The 18,553-nt window shown below is 39.5% G+C and overlaps 1 protein-coding gene and 1 long non-coding RNA gene across 2 annotated transcripts in view; one reads left to right on the forward strand and one right to left on the reverse strand.

Annotated features, from left to right (window-relative positions):
• LOC136674116 (anoctamin-1-like) overlaps positions 1 to 18,553 on the forward strand; it is a 307,702-nt gene that overhangs the window by 139,106 nt on the left and 150,043 nt on the right. The gene's annotated exons all lie outside the window — the stretch shown is intronic.
• On the reverse strand, positions 884 to 13,884 carry LOC136673970 (uncharacterized). The gene is made up of 5 exons (XR_010795985.1): positions 13,845 to 13,884; positions 11,198 to 12,748; positions 10,700 to 10,801; positions 8,965 to 9,066; positions 884 to 2,009 (listed from the first exon to the last, which is right to left on the reverse strand). It is a non-coding gene; the product is annotated as an uncharacterized lncRNA (long non-coding RNA).

An 18,553-nucleotide genomic window follows, 5' to 3' on the forward strand; every position in this document is an offset into this window, starting at 1 on the left:
TGCCCGAATGCTGTAGACTTCAGCTCAGCATTCAACACCATCATTCCTCAGCATCTGATCGGGAAGCTGAATATACTGGGCCTCAACACTTCTCTCTGCAACTGGATCCTGGACTTCCTGACTGGGAGACCTCAGTCAGTCCAGAGTCAGCATACAGAGAGTAGGTGCAGCGGCTAACTGACTGGTGTGAAGCCAACAACCTGTCTCTGAACGTGGACAAAACCAAAGAGATGGTTGTAGACTTCAGAAAAACAAGGGGTGAGCACTCGCCGCTGAACATCGACAACTCTGCTGTGGAGATTGTCAGGAATACCAAATTCCTTGGTGTTCACCTAGCGGATGATCTCACCTGGTCCACTAATACCAGTAACATCAAAAAGAAAGCCCAGCAACGCCTCTACTTCCTGCGAAGGCTGAAGAAGGCTCATCTCCCCCCTCCAATTCTCACCACTTTCTACAGAGGAGTCATCGAGAGCATCATGACCAGCTGCATCACTGTCTGGTTTGGAAACTGCACTGGGGCAGATCGCAAGTCCCTCCAGCGGATCGTGAGGACAGCTGAGAAGATTATCGGTGTGTCTCTTCCCTCCATCACAGACATCTACACCACTCGCTGCACCCGCAAAGCACTCAGCATTGTGGGAGATCACACACACTCTTCAACCTACTGCTGTCTGGAAAAAGGTATCGAAGCATTCGAGCCCTCACATCCAGACTCCGTAACAACTTCTTCCCACATGCTATCAGACTCCTAAACACCTAGAGACTGAGACTGGACTGAAAGAAGCACACACACACACACACACACACACATACTTGTTTCTGTGCGTTGTGGGGGTCACCTGGAGGAATACTCACATTGTGGGGTCCACCCTTTCCCAAGGTGCTACAGACTTGAAAAAAATCATGCTTTGTCAAAATGCACTTGTGAATCTTAATATCACTTCAAATTACAAATATCTCACCAAAATTGATTCTGACCAGACGTCCTCGTGACTTGTGGGGACATTTCAGGTTTGGAGTATATTTGGGGACCAAATATTACACAAATCACCTGTTCTCATTCTTTGTGGGGACCAATTTCATTTTGAGAGAGAACAATGTGTAATCTATAATTAATGCAGAAAAACAACTAATCCAGGCCGATGCATTCGTTTAAAGATTAATTTATTAACCTTTAACGTTATTTGAACTAATTTGTTCTTTTATTAAACTCTGAAAAAGATAGACACAGATGTGTACATACTGTAGAAGCAATGAAGTTAGCCAAAAACTGAGAGAATAAAACACAATATAAATAAATAATACCTTGAATAACTGATGAGCTTAGCTAGGCTAAAGAAAATTAAAAATCAATATGAACACACACAATATAAACTCAGAATAATTTACATGAGACAGTCCATCTATGATATTAACCAAGAACTCCATTACGAACACTGTACTTACACTCGCTGTCCATTATATTAGTTACTCTTACCATGTAGGAGCACTGCCATGTCTGATCCACTCATACCAGAGCAACACATTAATTGTGCTTGTGCAATGCATGGGACCTACACTACTGGACTGTTTGGTCCCTGGTTGGCTTTTCACTACCACAACCTCACCCCAAGAAATGTATCTGGAATCAAAACAAATCGCGCTAGGTGGGGGTCCTCTAGGGGTACTGCCCATTGAAGAACAGGGTGAAATCTGGTAAACAAAGCATGCAGCACAAGAAATGGACACTATTCTGTAAATGCTGAACTACAAAATGCTCCTACATTGTAAATGGAGCTGATGAAATGAACAGTGAGTATAGACACAAGGTGTTCCTATCAAAACTGCCTGGTCCGAGAGAGCTTTGATCAAGTCTGAAAACAGAAACTTTAAAACAATATAAATCACATCACAACATTGCAGAGACAGGTTTAAGAGCCCACTGTTCAGATGTATACAGTGAACAAACAGCTTTCCAGGAACTTTCCATCAACATGAGCTTCTCCACTCCATGGAATTCACTGGACCTAGGTGACAAAAAAAAAAAAATATATATATATATATATATATATATATATATATATATATATATCTCAAAGGAAATTTTCCTATGCCTAAATTTTAATAAAAATTTCTCCTTTACCAACATCTTTTTTGGCACAAATTGCATGATTTAATAAGGCTGTTTTTCTTACAACATGCAAAAGAGAAAACAGACCTACATTGGCACTCAAAATGGTATCAAGCCCCAAATTAGGATTATTAGCTTTTTTTTATTTGCAAAAAGTGATTAAAATAACAATTTAAATAGATAATATTGTTTTCTCCCAATCCAACAAAAAATGCCCAAAATAACTACTGCCTCAGAATTATTAAACACCTTTTAAAACCCTTTGTGACAGGTGTAATTAATACTTAGTAGAGTACCTTTTTACCATTTCTTTATACTTGAGTGAATCCATCTCATTCATAAAACAAGTACGTTCATAAATATCATTCAATTACATGTTTCTTGATGGATTCCTGATATATGATCACACTGCACGATTGTAGCCCCGATTTTCTTGTCAAAGACTGTTTTAGGGGATCACGGGAACAACCCTTAGGTCAGAGGCAAATCAACACTATCTCGATTGCTACGTGTGAACCGCTGAAAGATGTGATACAACAGCTTGCCCAGAAATCGCTGATGCCATGCAAACAGCCAATAAATATCCAGTAATAACAAGTAGACTTGTGACTGACAGTGAGCGAAGAGACAAGCTCCCATCAATGAGAATTTGAGGCATAGGCTGATGAGAAGAAGAACTACACTGTTGTCTGTGTTGTGTCTACTGGTCCTGTTCTGTATGTATTTTAAGATCTCTGTAATTACTGCATTGTACTCTCTGCACTAATGTTCTGGAGTCAAATACGGAGTCAAAAACGGAGTCAAAAAAGGGTAAAAAATTTTGAGTTTGTAAAACAATACTCACAAATGTAACAGACTTTGTAACTGTGTTTGAGCAACTACATACACGTTAAAATCCACAAATGTATACGTCAAATTTAAAACAACAACTACAATAACTTAAATTCACAGATGTGTAAAAAAGATTTGCATTTGTAAATGAAATGTTGTGAATGTGTGAATCAGTAAAATACTTAAAATGTGTAAGAGCAAACCTTTTTTAAAAGGTTCCAAATGTGACAGTGGGAGTTTTTGAATGAGATGGAAAAAAACACACATTCGCCTTCTCTGCTGTGTGTGCGAATCTCTTTTTGCAGTTGCGAATTAAAGACCCTGTTTTGACGGCCAATTGATGGACCAATAGGAAAGCTTTAGCTGGACCAATCAGATCGCAAGGTTTGTTTAACCAATCGGATTTGTTGCTGTCAACCATAGCGCTTTTCCACCAAAAGAACTCTGGTTCTTGAACCAGTTCTGTTCCTGATTCTAGGAACATTGGTTCTTTCCAGTGAACCACCGCATTTCTACACATTTTGAGGGGAACCAGGAATACGTCATGAACGGAGACACTATGGCTGAGTTCAGAGGCATCCTGCTGAACTTGTGAACAGCGGAGAAACGTAACCAAGAGCCCAGAGCTTCAAATACAGCGTTATCGCCCAGTGGAGCTTGACAGGGTCATTCACAACGTTTCATATAAATAAATAATAGGAAAAAACAGGAACATGCCCCATTTTTATGCGTTTCTGGTGAAGTTAGGCGCAATTGCATGTGCGTTGATCAAAGCCGCGGCTCTTGTTTACGTTTCTCTGCTGTCCGTAGAAACGCGGCGGTTCACGGACCTGAGTTCATTTTGTGGAAAAGTGCTATGGTTGACAGCAACAAATCAATGTTCCAATTGGTTAAACAAACCTCACAATCTGCTTGGTCCAGCTAAAGATTTCCTATTGGTCCATCAATTGGCCGTCAAAACAGGGTCTTAAATCCGCATCTGCAAAAAGAGATTCGCACACGCAACAGAGAAGGAGAATGTGTGGATTTTTCCATCTCATTCAAAAATTCCCACTGTCACATTTGGAACTTTAAAAAGGTTTGCTCTTGCACATTTTAAACCGTTTGAGAAGTTACTGATTCACACATTCACAACATTTCATTTACAAATGCAAATCTTTTTTGCACATTTGTGAATTTAATTTATTATTGTAGTTGTTGTTTTAAATTTGTGCATTCCAATACATTTGTGGATTTTAGTTTTACGTGTATGTAGTTGCTCAAGCACAGTTAAAATTTCGTGTATGTAGTTGCTCAAAAGCAGTTACAAAGTCCATTACATTTGTGAGTATTGTTTTAAAATGCACCAGAGCAAACCTTTATGTTCCAAATGTGACAAAAAATGCACACATTCACCTTCTCTGCTGCTTGTGTAAATCTCTTTTCACAGTTGTGAATTTTTGACCCTGATTGGCCAACTGATGTACCAATAGGAAAGCTTTAGCTGTACCAATCATATAGTGAGGTTTATTTAACCGATCAGAACATTGATTTGTTGCTGTCAATCACAGCGCTATTTCACCAAAAGAACTCTGGCTCCTAAACCGGTTCCATTCCTGATTCTTGGAACCTTGGTTCTTTCCAATGAACTGCTGCGTTTCTACACGTTTAAAGGGGAAACAGGTATACGTCATTAGCGGGGGAGTCGCTGTGCCTGAATACAGCGCCAGCACCAAAGACTGTTAGACTCATTGTTTATTCTTTGTTTACCATGAAGTCAGACCCGAGTGAGATATAATACTGTGTAAATGTTGCCGAGTTCAGAGCCGTCCTGCTGAGCTTGTGAACAGCAGAGAAACGTAACCGAGAGTGCGGCTCTGACCAACACAAATGGAATCGCACACAAACAGCACCAGAAACAAGAAAACAGGGCGTGTTCCTGTTTTATTTCTTTTTATTTATTTATTTGAAACGTTGTAAATGACCCTGTCAAGCTCCGCAGTGCAATAACGCTGCATTTGAAACTCAGCTGGGAACAAACTTTTCTAGGTCGCGAACCAGTTTGTGTAGATGGAAACATACCAAACGGTTCCAAATTCACCTTGCGAACTGGAACCGTTCTGGTTCCTTTTTGGTGGAAATGCACTATCAGAGATACAATAGAGTAGAGTTCCCCAATTACTTTTACTCAAGAGCCACATCCAACAAACATCGTAAAGGCAGGGTGTCATTCTCATATTTTTTCATACAGTACTTTACAAGATTTATTATTTCGGTTAATATATTAAGTCTATGTAAATCGGTAGGCCTTACTAACTACAGTTATTTTATTTTACAAACACTTCAATGAGAGAAGTGATAGTGGCAGGTGGAAACGAGATACCTGAATTTTTGTATTTAAATTGTATCAGCAGCAAATTGCAAGAATGCAAACCCCAGCATTGTATGTGTAACGAGACCAATGGCCTGATGTGGCAGCAAGTCCAGTTTATATTATTACATTTATTCAAACTAGGAACTATGACTAAACGTTAACTACATCAGTGGCATAGCCACAAACTGATCTTTGGGTGGGCCTGTGTAAAAGTGTGTGGGCACAATTATTCTTTCTATAATAATAAGCAGTGTGATTTATGAAATTGTAGCCAACTTTCTGAAACCAAATTTAGGGACACATAGCTTTACTATTTTAAATACTTCACTAATTACAATTTATATAAATAAATCATGGACAGTTAAGGGAGTGGCTAAGGGAGACCTGCAGAGCTTCTGTCTGTTTCAAACTATAAGTTTTTACAGTCTAACCTCAAAACAATATAATAAATGGTGTCCTGTGTTGGTTCAATACCAAACACGGCTTTCAGTGTCCAAATATCGAACAAAGTTTGGGAACTGTACAGAACGTGGGTGGCAGGCACATGCAAGACCAGTAGAGATAGGTGTTATGGGATTTGTAGCCAAGTTTGCTGAATCCATGCATGTGAACTTCGATATCAGGTGCCGAAAACTATGGGCAGCTGTGGAGGAGTTATCAGAACCAGCTGAAAATCTAGTCAGCAGTTGTGGAAAAGAAAAAAAATACTTGGGGAAAATGCATATTACTTAGAGAAATACACTGTAACGTAAACTGTAGTTCAGAAAATGTTGTCTGTATACTGACCTGTGAGTGTACTGCTATAGTAGGAGTGTCTCCCTAGAAGTGGTCCCTACGATGCTAGACCTGACAGTGTGTGTCACCAATACAAACTGAAAGAGCTGTGTCAGAAAAGAAAATAATAACAAATTCAAACTAGACCCTCAGTGACACCAGTCATGAGGTAACATACACTGTAGTTCAGAAAAGCTGTCTGTATATTGACCTGTGAGTGTACTGCTATAGTAGGAGTGTCTCCCTAGAAGTGGTCCCTACGACGCTAGACCTGACAGTGTGTGTCACCAATAAAACCTTAAAGAGCTGTATCAGAAAAGAAAATAATAACAAATTCAAACTAGACCCTCAGTGACACCAGTCATGAGGTAACATACACTGTAGTTCAGAAAAGCTGTCTGTATATTGACCTGTGAGTGTACTGCTGTAGTAGGAGTGTCTTCCTAGAAGTGGTCGCTACGACGCTAGACCTGACAGTGTGTGTCACCAATACAACCTTAAAGCGCTGTGTCAGAAAAGAAAATAATAACAAATTCAAACTAGACCCTCAGTGACATCAGTCATAAGGTAATGTACAGTGTAGTTCAGAAACGCTGTCTATATATTGACCTGTGAATGTACTGCTATAGTAGGAGTGTCTCCCTAGAAGGGGACCCCACTATGCTAGACCTGACAGTGTGTGTCACCAATACAACCTTAAAGAGCTGTATCAGAAAAGAAAATAATAACAAATTCAAATTAGAACCTCAGTGACATCAGTCATGAGGTAATGTACACTGTAGTTCAGATAAACTGTCTGTATATTGACCTGTGAGTGTACTGCTTTAGTAAGAGTGTCTCCCTAGAAGGGGACCCCACTATGCTAGACCTGACAGTGTGTGTCACTAATATAATCTTAAAGAGCTTTATCAGAAAAGAAAATAATAACAAATTCAAACTAGACCCTCAGTGACATCAGTCATGGGGTAATGTACACTGTAGTTCAGATAAACTGTCTGTATATTGACCTGTGAGTGTACTGCTTTAGTAGGTGTTTCTACCTAAACGGGGACCCCACTATGCTAGAACTGACAGTTTGTGTCACTAATATAAGCTTAAAGCGCTGTGTCAGAAAAGAAAATAATAACAAATTCAAACTAGACCCTCAGTGACATCAATCATGAGGTAATGTACACTGTAGTTCAGAAACGCTGTCTGTATATTGACCTGTGAGTGTACTGCTATAGTAGGAGTGTCTCCCTAGAATGGGACCCCTCTATGCTAGACCTGACCATGTGTGTCACTAATATAAGCTTAAAGAGCTGTGTCAGAAAAGAAAATTATAACAAATTCAAACTAGACACTCAGTGACATCAGTCATGAGGTAATGTACACTGTAGTTCAGAAACGCTGCCTGTATATTGACCTGTGAGTGTACTGCTATAGTAGGAGTGTCTCCCTAGAAGGGGACCCCTCTATGCTAGACCTGACAGTGTGTGTCACTAATATAACCTGAAAGAGCTGTGTCAGAAAAGAAAATAATAACAAATTCAAACTAAACCCTCAGTGACATCAGTCATGAGGTAACGTACACTGTAGTTCGGAAAAGCTGTCTGTATATTGAGATGTGAGTGTACTGCTATAGTAGGAGTTTCTCCCTAGAAAGGGACCCCTCTATGCCAGACCTGACAGTGTGTGTCATTAATATAAGCTTAAAGAGCTGTGTCAGAAAAGAAAATAATAACAAATTCAAACTAGACCCTCAGTGACATCAGTCATGAGGTAATGTACACTGTAGTTCAGATAAACTGTCTGTATTTTGACCTGTGAGTGTACTGCTTTAGTAGGTGTGTCTCCCTAAACGGGGACCCCACTAGGCTAGACCTGACAGTGTGTGTCACTAATATAAGCTTAAAGAGCTGTGTCAGAAAAGAAAATAATAACAAATTCAAACTAAACCCTCAGTGACATCAGTCATGGGGTAATGTACACTGTAGTTCAGATAAACTGTCTGTATATTGACCTGTGAGTGTACTGCTTTAGTAGGTGTGTCTCCCTAAACGGGGACCCCACTATGCAAGACCTGACAGTGTGTGTAACTAATGTAAGCTTAAAGCGCTGTGTCAGAAAAGAAAATAATAACAAATTCAAACTAAACTCTCAGTGACATCAGTCATGAGCTAATGTACAGTGTAGTTCAGAAACGCTGTCTGTATATTGACCTGTGAGTGTACTGCTATAGTAGGAGTGTCTCCCTAGAAGGGGACCCCTCTATGCTAGACCTGACAGTGTGTGTCACTAATATAAGTTTAAAGAGGTGTGTCAGAAAAGAAAATAATAACAAATTCAAACTAGACCCTCAGTGACATCAGTCATGGGGTAATGTACACTGTAGTTCAGATAAACTGTCTGTATATTGACCTGTGAGTGTACTGCTTTAGTAGGTGTGTCTCCCTAAACGGGGACCCCACTATGCTAGACCTGACAGTGTGTGTCACTAATATAAGCTTAAAGAGCTGTGTCAGAAAAGAAAATAATAACAAATTCAAACTAGACCCTCAGTGACATTAGTCATGGGGTAATGTACACTGTAGTTCAGATAAACTGTCTGTATATTGACCTGTGAGTGTACTGCTTTAGTAGGTGTTTCTCCCTAAACGGGGACCCCACTATGCTAGACCTGACAGTGTGTGTGCACATTTGACCAAAACCTTTTCAATAGTTCCGTCCTGAGAGGGTCCCCACAACGTAAGGCCTGAGAGTGTGTGTAACCAGTACCATCCCTAAGGCCTCACCCAAAAGTAATGAACTATCACAATTTTGTACCAGAGAAATTAACTTCAACTGACCACAGTGACCTGCCTCACTAAAACCTATTTCAGTGACTATATGGACATGAAACCTTTTTAAATACCTCCAAGTCAGAGGACGGAGCTCCAGCGCTGAGCACAGGACCGGAAGCTCAGTGGGTTTGTTCTACCATGTCCATCGTGTCAGCGGTGTCCTCTCATGCCCTCTACAGAGATTTCAAACAACAGTAAAACATTTCGGTGAACACCACACACAAATACATTAGTATTTAAAGTGCAATACATTTTACAACATGTTTAATCTCTCATCAGTTAAACAATTGCTGAGTCAAATTGACTTGACATGGATACACCATGGTATTAAAAAACGTAAGACACATTTGTCCTGACACAAGTAACAATTTCAGATTATACCACCAATACAACCGCCAATACAACCTGAAAGAGCTGAATCAGAAAAGTAAATAACCAATTTAAACTAGACCCTCAGTGACATCAGTCATAAGGTAACGTACACTGTAGTTCAGAAACGCTGCCTGTATATTGACCTGTGAGTGTACTGCTATAGTAGGAGTGTCTCCCTAGAAGGGGACCCCTCTATGCTAGACCTGACAGTGTGTGTCACTAATATAACCTGAAAGAGCTGTGTCAGAAAAGAAAATAATAACAAATTCAAACTAGACCCTCAGTGACATCAGTCATGAGGTAACGTACACTGTAGTTCAGAAAAGCTGTCTGTATACTGAGATGTGAGTGTACTGCTATAGTAGGAGTTTCTCCCTAGAAAGGGACCCCTCTATGCCAGACCTGACAGTGTGTGTCATTAATATAAGCTTAAAGAGCTGTGTCAGAAAAGAAAATAATAACAAATTCAAGCTAGACCCTCAGTGACATCAGTCATGAGGTAATGTACACTGTAGTTCAGATAAACTGTCTGTATATTGACCTGTAAGTGTACTGCTTTAGTAGGTGTGTCTCCCTAAACGGGGACCCCACTAGGCTAGACCTGACAGTGTGTGTCACTAATATAAGCTTAAAGCGCTGTGTCAGAAAAGAAAATAATAACAAATTCAAACTAAACTCTCAGTGACATCAGTCATGAGCTAATGTACAGTGTAGTTCAGAAACGCTGTCTGTATATTGACCTGTGAGTGTACTGCTATAGTAGGAGTGTCTCCCTAGAAGGGGACCCCTCTATGCTAGACCTGACAGTGTGTGTCACTAATATAAGTTTAAAGAGGTGTGTCAGAAAAGAAAATAATAACAAATTCAAACTAGACCCTCAGTGACATCAGTCATGGGGTAATGTACACTGTAGTTCAGATAAACTGTCTGTATATTGACCTGTGAGTGTACTGCTTTAGTAGGTGTGTCTCCCTAAACGGGGACCCCACTATGCTAGACCTGACAGTGTGTGTCACTAATATAAGCTTAAAGAGCTGTGTCAGAAAAGAAAATAATAACAAATTCAAACTAGACCCTCAGTGACATCAGTCATGGGGTAATGTACACTGTAGTTCAGATAAACTGTCTGTATATTGACCTGTGAGTGTACTGCTTTAGTAGGTGTGTCTCCCTAAACGGGGACCCCACTATGCTAGACCTGACAGTGTGTGTGTGCACATTTGACCAAAACCTTTTCAATAGTTCCGTCCTGAGAGGGTCCCCACAACGTACGACCTGAGAGTATGTGTAACCAGTACCATCCCTAAGGCCTCACCCAAAAGCAATGAACTATCACAATTTTGTACCAGAGAAATTAACTTCAACTGACCACAGTGACCTACCTCACTAAAACCTATTTCAGTGACTATATGTATATGAAACCTTTTTAAATACCTCCAAGTCAGAGGACGGAGCTCCAGCGCTGAGCACAGGACCGGAAGCTCAGTGGGTTTGTTCTACCATGTCCATCATGTCAGCGGTGTCCTCTCATGCCTTCTACAGAGATTTCAAACAACAGTAAAACAGCCTACAGTTAATGAAATATCAATTTAACATTACAATTTAATATTAAACAATTTAATATTAAACATTTGGTAACCAGAAATGAGACTATCAGTGTAATTTAATGAATACACAATCTTTTATTTTAATCTACATATTATGCATAACCTAGCTTCAGTTCAAAAATTGAAAAGTTTTAAAAACACATTAGCATTTAGCAGAAAATAAAAATAAAAAGCTGAATATTACCAGTACTCCTTATATTACAAATAACTACTCTACAACTGCTTAAAGGCTGCTAATTTAAAACATTAAGTGAACTATACAGGCAAAAAAAAAAAAAACATAATGCACAATTTAATCTTGTAGAAAAGATTATACTAGATTTACCTTTATATGAGTTTAGAGATACCTTCCAATACATTGGTGTTGATAGTGGCACTGATGACATTCTGTGCTGCTTCATCAAGTGCTTTCACTCTCCTCCGTCTCAATTGTACTGTCCTCCTGGAACTCACAATATGCGTAAATGTAGGCAGACAAATCATAACCTAGCCACTGAAATACATTGCATTGTAATGCTGGTCCCAAGCGTGTATACATAGGGAGGGTTGTGTCAGAAAGATTATCTTTTGTATAAACTATGTCAAATTAACAATGCAGATCACTAACAAGAGTTCCATATCGGATCAGAGAAGGCCCGGGTTAACAACGTCCACCATTGGGATTGTTTCCTGCCAGTGTACCAGTGGAAATTGGGATACTGTTGGTCACAGGAGGAGAAGGAGAGAGGGAACAAGAGTTGAGAGACAAAATAAAGAAGAGGGTGAGGAAGGTGGAGGTGAGAGTGGAAACACTGAACGTTAGCAATATGACTGGTAAAAGGAGAGAGGTAGGTGATATGGTGGTAGAATTTGCCCCAAAAAATGCAAATGGCAGTAGTAAATACTTATTTTCAGAAGAATGAAGAGCATAGGGTGACATTTAAGAGTGGAGGAAGGTCTACACATGTGGACTATGTTTTATGCAGGCGAAGCAACCTGAAGTAATTTAGTGACTGTAAGGTGGTGGCAGGGGTGAAGTATAGCAAGGCATCATCAGACGGTGGTGGTAGGTAGGATGTATTTGGAGGTGAAGAAAAGGAAGTGGGTGAGGGCTAAATCACAGATCAGATGGTGGATGTTAAAGTAAGAACAGTACGGTGTGTGATTCAGGGAGGAGGTGAGGCAGATGCTAGGTGGGGTGGACGAGGTGATGGACAGGTGGGCAGAGACTGCAAAAGCAGTGAGGGAATCGGCTACAGGTACTGTGTTGTTGTATGGACAGAGGAAGGAAGGGAGGAGACTTTGTGCTGGAATGAGGAGATCATGCAGGAAATCTTAAGAAGGAAGTGGTCGACAAAATAGAATTGGAATCTCAAGAGAGATGTCTAAAGAAATACAAAAAAAATGCAGCATCAAGCAAACGGAGAAGTGACAAAGGCTAGGGAAAATGCACGTGAAAAGTTGTATGAGAATATGGATAGTGAGGTTAGAATAAAAGACATGTATCGACTGGCGAGATGAGAGAGGAACAGGATGTGAGGATGTACAGCATGTTAGGATGATAATGAATGTAGAAGGTATTGTGCAGACTAATGAAGAGATGATATTTGAAGGTGGAAGGAGTACTTTGAGGAACTGATGGATGTTTCTGAGGAGAATAGGGAGCATGTTAAGGTTAGTCTGGAGCTATGGAGGAACACAGTAATTCATTCACTCACTTACTGTAAGTATACATCTAAATGTGAATAAACAGTTCTCGTATTCTGAGCTTAGATGCAGATCAGTCGAGGGGTCAGTGCATTACTCTCCTTTTTCTCCTCCCAGATCTTTCCCTTTTCCTCTTTCCACCTGCCCAGGAACGGCTTCTGCTGTCTCCCTCTCCACAATCTCTCTCTCCCTAAAAGTAAACGAATACAAACAAACCAAATGTTACAAGCAAGTCAGGCTTATAGTACACACCAAATGCTCACTGATTTTCAAATGAAGGAGTTGCAAATATAATCATAGGCTACACTGTCAAACACATTGTTTTAGATTTGCAGATTTTTAACATCTCAAAGCAATTTTACATTATTTAAACTAATTACAAAAACCCACATATTGGCACTTTAATTTAACTTTCCCGTCTGTCTTTCTCTCTCAAGTGAATGCACTGAAAATACAGTTTTAATAAAACTCTGATTATATGATTCTAATAAAATATCACGTTTACTCTCAATATTAAACATTTACAAATGAAGCGTCACCTTAAACACTTGCCTCTAACTGGCCTCTATAATGTAAACAGCTGAAGTAACTGTCTCTCTGTCTCCAACACGCATTCATGGAAACAGAGTCCTTTAAAAACTTAATTTTACAAAACCAGCCGAATATTCTCTCTATATCCAGTATAGCGTTAGCTAAAGCACGAAAGCTTTTAACGTCACATTTCACGGGCCTCTTTCTCTCTGCACTCCTCTCGCACGGAAATATAGCCCTTTAAAACATTTGAAACAGATTAATAACTCCCATTCTCTCTATACACACACAAATAAGACTAAAATAAGCGTCACATTACCGAGTAAAGCCATATATTTAAGCAATTTTACGTGATTTAAAGTAATTACAAAAACCCACATATTGGCACTTTAATTTAACTTTCCCGTCTGTCTTTCTCTCTCAAGTGAATGCACTGAAAATACAGTTTTAATAAAACTCTCTAACTGTCTCTCTGTCTCCAACACGCATTCATGGAAACAGAGTCCTCTAAAAACTTAATTTTACAAAACCAGCCGAATATTCTCTCTATAACCAGTATAGCGTTAGCTAAAGCTTTTAACGTCACATTTCACGGGCCTCTTTCTCTCTGCACTACTCTCGCACGGAAATATAGCCCTTTAAAACATTTAAAACAGCTTAATAACTCCCATTCTCTCTATATACACACATAAATACGACTAAAATAACCGTCACATTACCGAGTAAAGCCATATATTTAAGCAGTTGTTTATTACCTTTCAGCTCGTCCTGTGCACGACCCCGCAGACTCTTCATGGAACAGAGGGATTATGGGAAGTGTAGTTCCTTTGTAGTTCCGAGTTGCTTTTCCTTCATTCAATGTAGAACGGTGAAAACTACAAACCGCCATTTTATATTCGCTTCCATTACACAGAGCCATTATCTTCAAACAAATGTTCGGCTGAGCTATTTCAATACATAAAGAGTGGACTATATTTACACGTATATGAATTTTACTCTTGAACGTGTCACCATTAAAGACTTTATAACGCTGATGTTTGAACTAAAAGTTTTAATTTAAACAATTTAATTCGCCTCCTCACTAACTTACAATATACTACACCAGGATTAATATTTTGTAACTAAATGTATGTCCATGTACATTTCTTGTTAAGATTATTTTCTCTGTTTAAAAGACTAACTAGTTGTGTACGGTGTTTTATTTGTGTTTACCTTGGAGAAGGAGCCATTAATGCAGTGTTTAAAGGACCCTAGTTCATTTAATATGAGTCACTATCAGTGTTGCGTAGACGCAGTAGTGAAGTGTGTACGGACCCCCACGATCTGTGTGTTCATGCAATACCACCGAGTGCCACCGGGGGCGTGGTGAGCAGAGTCACACACAGATGAGACACACGGCTGTCAGGTTTGTGTGAAGCATGGGGGCAAAAAAAAAAACTGCACCACCCATATCAGCATGGCCTCCTGAATCAGCTGACCCATTTTGGCTGAAAACATTGTGGGGACCAGCAAACCGGTCCCCACCATGTTTTTGGTCCCCACACCGTGAGTGTGCTAACAGGTTGCGGACCCCACCATGTAATATAAACAAACACACACACACACACTTCACACAAACACTGGTCTGTTGGACTGTAAATGAGTGTACTGTTTTCACATATCAGGTTTACATCATGTTTACATCCAGTTACCGTTTACAGCACAAATACACTTTAAATTGCAGTGTCTCTCTCCCTCACCCCCTCCGTACTTATGGTTTTTGCCTTGTCTTGTATTACATTGTATTGTATTGTACTGTAGGGACATTGTTTTGTATTTTTCTTAGCCATATCTTTTGCACTTTAATGTGTATGCACTGTTTTATGTTGCACTAGATTTGTACTAGTTGCACTTTAATGTTGTGTATTGTTTTGTGTTCTATGTCCTTTGCACTTTAATGCATGTGCACTGTTTCATGTTGCACTAGCTTTACACTAGTCGCACTTTAATGTTGTGTATTGTCTTATGTAGCACCTTGGTCCTGGAGGAACGCTATTTCGTCTCACTGTGTACTGTAAACACTGTATACTGCTGAAATGACAATAAACTTCTTGAACTTGAACTTGAACTTGTGGCGTATGTTGGTCATACACCGTGATACCTCTGTGAATATATATTTAATATATATATTTATATTTGTGTTTATAGCGTTGACCTTATTCAAACTATTATAATCTCTGATATTTGACTTAATGATATTAATTAAAGTTTATAATTGGCTTAAGCAATTAAAACGTTAATAATTAGTTTGAGAATGGATAATAATCAAGCTAAGTGAGTTCTTCAGGATTTTCAGGAATTTTAATGAACAAACTGTACACACTGTAATTTCAAATAATGAAAGTTTTATTAATAAGAGGAAATATATTTAATTAACATAGCATAACCTTGTAATCTCACAGCATCAATGCAGGGGAAGCCGATTCGACTTTAAAGATAAGCTAGGCTCTCTGGCTTGTGACTAAAGTGTTGCTAACTGAGGTTTAATTAATTATAAATTATAATGGGACTTAATCAGGCATCAGCTCCTGGAAAAATGTAAGAATTGAGCTAGCTTACTCATTTGCCGTTTCACCGAGCCGTCGCGTCCTGCTGTTTTAACCTCCTTGTTCTGGGGTTGTTTCTCGTCGTTCCCACGTCGTGAGAGACAGGCCCGCTTGTGAAGGAGATTCCCTCCCGGTTGAGTTAGAAGCTCTCAGCCTCAGGCGGGGCGGCGTCGATCGAGAGTTCCCCTTTTCGGAGAATTGCAGGCGTGGCTGGTTGCTCACCGGAGTGGAGTGGCTCCTTCAGAGTGTTAGCTCGTCTCGTTGCTCGGTTTTCCAGAAGTAATGACCTCAGAAGTCAGTTTATAACGCTAATATATATATATATATATTCAACTAATCTAAAACTAATCTTATTCTGGCCACGAATAAGTTTCACCTGCTTTGATTACTCGTGAGATCAAACTTCGATTGGGCGATAAAACATAAACACGATTAAAAGAAAAGAAGATATTAAAATCACTCGACGTATTAGTAAGGCTTCATACTCTAGCTAATTCAAGACGTCTCTTGTGAGCTTTGGTGAAGTCTTTAAGGTTCTTATTTGTTTCGTTCGTCGACGTGAAGAAGAAAGCGTCTCGCTTTGGAGAGGTTTGGAGCTTGAAGAGATGAACAAAGAGAACGCGTGCAGGCGTTCAGATCGGAAACGAGATTAAGCTTCTGATCTTCTGAGTTGCGGTTTGAGCTGAGTTGAGCTTCCGATCTTCTGAGCTGCACGGGCGAACTTCTTTCTGTTGCGAACTATGTTGTTCTCTCTCCTTGTATCCCGACTCAACTGATCTCAACTCGCTCCTTGATGTGTCGATGTTCTCTGCTCCTCTGTGTGCCGAGCTGAACTGTTTTTCAAAGCCAGCGCGGTCACGCCCTAATGGGATGTGTCCTTTTTCTGATTGGGTGCGAGTTCGAGGCTCACGTGACTCTCACGAGAGAGAGAGGAGGGGGAGTTTGAATCAGCGATTCACAAAAAGAGTGGAAATTTTGCGTATCGAAATTTCTTATACATTTTAGTAACATATAACAATGAGTATCCTGGATTATTAATATCAAACATTTACATAAGATTTCATCCTGGGTACGTTGTGTTTACGTCCCAGTTACAATGATACGTTAGAAGTATTAATTCTGGTGTTAATTCACTTTTCTAATCAGAGACAGAACTTCTTTTCATGGTTGACAACAGTAATACACATCATTTCATTAGAAGGTGGACGTTCATCTGAGGACACAGAAAGTGACATTAATACATATTGTTTATACACGTTAATCAGAATTTGATTTCATTTCCGTTATTGTTTTCTGTGTTGTCCATTTGGGGTCGCTGTTGGTCCATGCCGTTAGTCCGTTGCGGATGGTTAATGAGAGGTCAAACCGAGTTCACCCCTGCAAGCGATAATGACGAGACCCTTAGGCGCCACGTCATAAAAAGGGGGCAGTAAAACTCCCCTCCTTGTTTGAGGTTCCTGTTTCTCACAAGCATCATAAACTGGTTATATTTTTTAGTTCCTGAAGAGAGAAAGGGGGTCGGGGTCATGTGTCCTGGGAAGTGTCTTTGATGTAGATTAGGTGTGTGCATGTGTGTGGGGGCTGCAGGGTCTTTGCACCCCTGCGGTTTGTGACTTGGTCGCAGACGAAAGGTCCTCTTCAGAATGCAAAAGTTTTAATTCCAAACTTTTCATTTCTTCATTTTGATCTCGTTATCTCGTTGTCCGGTCCATACTCCACTACAAACTTGAACCACAGATCCTATCATTTCTAAAAACTGCACTCTCGTCACAGTGTGGTGATGTCATGTCTGTGTGGGGGAAGTAAAGGAACTGGGAGCAAAGAGCAGGAAAGGAAGTAAGTGCAGGAGATTTTTTTGACAAAGTGAAATAAGGACACAAACAGAGATCAACATAGGAACCGAAACAGAGCTATACAAAAGGGCAAGATAGCTACACCGAGGACAAGGAGGTTAAACACTAAACACAAAGGCTAAACAACATAACATAATAACATAAACAACTAAATAACATAAGTAGCTAAACACAAAGTTACACACTAAGCAAGGGGCCAAACAAAGAACCAAGAAACTAAACACAGACCAAAGGCTAAACATTAAACATGAGACACCTCTGTGTGTGTGGGCCTGGGGACAGAGATACAAATTTCTAACATGAAACAAACCACTGAAGACTGACAAAAGACACCACAGGAAAGATACACCTGGGAACTAATCACCCCGCGACCCTAAATTGGATAAGCGGTTACAGATAATGGATGGATGGAACTAATCAAGACACTAGAAACACAAGGGAAGAATAATCACATGACAAAGGGAAACGATCACATGACAAGGGGAGCAAAAAAGAACCAAAACAGAACAGAACACAGGATAGGACCAAGCACATGTTACAGGTGAAGCCTCTGAGAGTGGGAAAAAAACACCAAAAAGATTTATTTACTTTGCTCGAATACATAAACAACGGTGTTTACTTTCAGTTTCATTTTAAGTGAATTGGAAGTCAACATTATTTCCTGGGCTGAAAAAACAGATCATGCAGCGAAAATATGCAACTCTTTTTTTTTGTTTTTTATTACTATTATTTATTTATAATTTTCCAAATATATTTGTATGAAGTTTCACATCAAATGATATTTGATTAGTTCACCAAACATAAACTGAAAAACTTAAATAATTTTTCATTGTGTGTATACTAAATAAAAATGTATTTCATCATATTTTGGAAAGGTTCTAATAATAATAAGGTTATAATAATAACTGTTATTATTTTAAGCAGCTGAGTAAATATCCAGTGTACCAAAACAATTTTTATTAATTGGGATATTGACCATACTGGCCCTGAACAAAATGCTCAAATGCTGGGCCTGCTGTGACTGTC

The sequence above is a fragment of the Hoplias malabaricus genome, chromosome 17 (genome assembly GCF_029633855.1).
Source record: "Hoplias malabaricus isolate fHopMal1 chromosome 17, fHopMal1.hap1, whole genome shotgun sequence".
Lineage (NCBI taxonomy): Eukaryota > Metazoa > Chordata > Actinopteri > Characiformes > Erythrinidae > Hoplias > Hoplias malabaricus.